This window comes from Aptenodytes forsteri, unplaced genomic scaffold (assembly GCF_000699145.1).
Source record: "Aptenodytes forsteri isolate BGI_AS27 unplaced genomic scaffold, ASM69914v1 Scaffold54, whole genome shotgun sequence".
Classification (NCBI taxonomy): domain Eukaryota; kingdom Metazoa; phylum Chordata; class Aves; order Sphenisciformes; family Spheniscidae; genus Aptenodytes; species Aptenodytes forsteri.
In genome coordinates, this window is record NW_008796044.1 from 12945900 (window position 1) to 12947224 (window position 1325).

At 64.9% G+C, this 1325-nt stretch overlaps 1 protein-coding gene across 1 annotated transcript in view; it reads left to right on the forward strand.

Moving 5' to 3' along the window:
• CAMK2A (calcium/calmodulin dependent protein kinase II alpha) overlaps positions 1-1325 on the forward strand; it is a 34366-nt gene that overhangs the window by 899 nt on the left and 32142 nt on the right. The gene's annotated exons all lie outside the window — the stretch shown is intronic.

Consider the following 1325-nt stretch of genomic DNA (forward strand, 5'->3'; position numbering starts at 1 on the left):
AGCAAACGCGCCGGGGGCGGTGGGGGGGACTCAGGTTAGGATGGGGGCTGCCAGCCCCAGCCCTGCCCGTTCCGTCCCTTCCCGAGTTCGGGTGGCTGCCGATGGGTGCTTGGCCAGGGGCTCAGGTCACCCCAGGGGGCTTGAGCTGCCTGGGGAGGGGGCAGCAGCCCCTCTTATGGAAAAGCCGCTCCCGAAAGAGGATGCTGCCGGCTCCCCTGGGAACTTCTCCAGCCGGGAGGAGAGATGGGACAGCCGAGGAGGAAAGCCAAAGCGGCGGGTGCCCCTCACATTTCTTTAGGGAATTTCTCTGTGTGGATTCACCAGGGTTTGGCTAGTCCTGCAGGAGACCCAGCCTGCTGGCAGCCCCCGGAGAATCCCGGCGGCTCTTGGACAGACCCAGGGTGTCTCCCACCCCTGCCCCTCTCCCAGCGCAAGTGCCCCCCGGGTGAGCCACAGCCCTGACCTGACTCTCCTGCCAGGGAGGGCTCAGCTCGGCAGGTCCAGGTGTCATCGCGTGTGCCTGGATCAGGGTGCATGTGTCTGTGCATGTGTGTGCAAACAGAAACGCCTGTGCATGGCGAGGTGATCCTGGGGGGCACTGAGCACCCCAGGGTGGAGCAGGAGATTTCAGGTCCTCCGTGCGGGGCAGAGGGATGCTCCATGTCTCACCGAGCGTGTGGCTGTAAAACGGGTGCAAAAGTGAGCAGGCGTGTGCCTGTGTTTTGGTTTCTGTGCCTTTTTTCGGAGCTGGCGTGTAAATCTGGGGCATGAGGCCACGTTCCCCTCGGAGCGGCTCGGCGGTGTGGTGGCGGGCTCGGGGTGCTGTGCCGGGTGGCTGGTGCCCGTGCTTCAGATGGGCAGCTGCGTCCATCTGTAGGCATGGACACTTGCTCCAGCCCCGCAGCCCCGCATCGTCTGGGCGCAGGGCAGCCTGCGCCTAAACGCGCGCCCACACACGCGTGGGCGTGCGAAACGGGGGCGAGGGAGAAAGGAGAGGACAAAGATGCAGAAGTTGAGAGGCTGAAACAGGGGAGGACTTTGTGCCAGGCTGAATGCTGCTAATATTCCCCAGCCAAATGAGGAGACCAGGTTGCTGCTACAAAGTGCAGCTCCTCGGAGGCGAGCGGACCCCCGGTCCCAGGACATGCATGTCCATCCCCTCGGTGTCAGGGCGGCTGTGAGGGGCTGGCGGGGAGCAGCAGGTCGGGGAGCAGGTCTGGTGTGGCGGGCGGGGGGACGGGCACCCGCCGGGGAGCTGGTGGCAACGTGGGGTTTGGGACCTGCTTTTTCCAGAGGTTTCTCGGCTCTTCTGGGCTCTGAGGCTC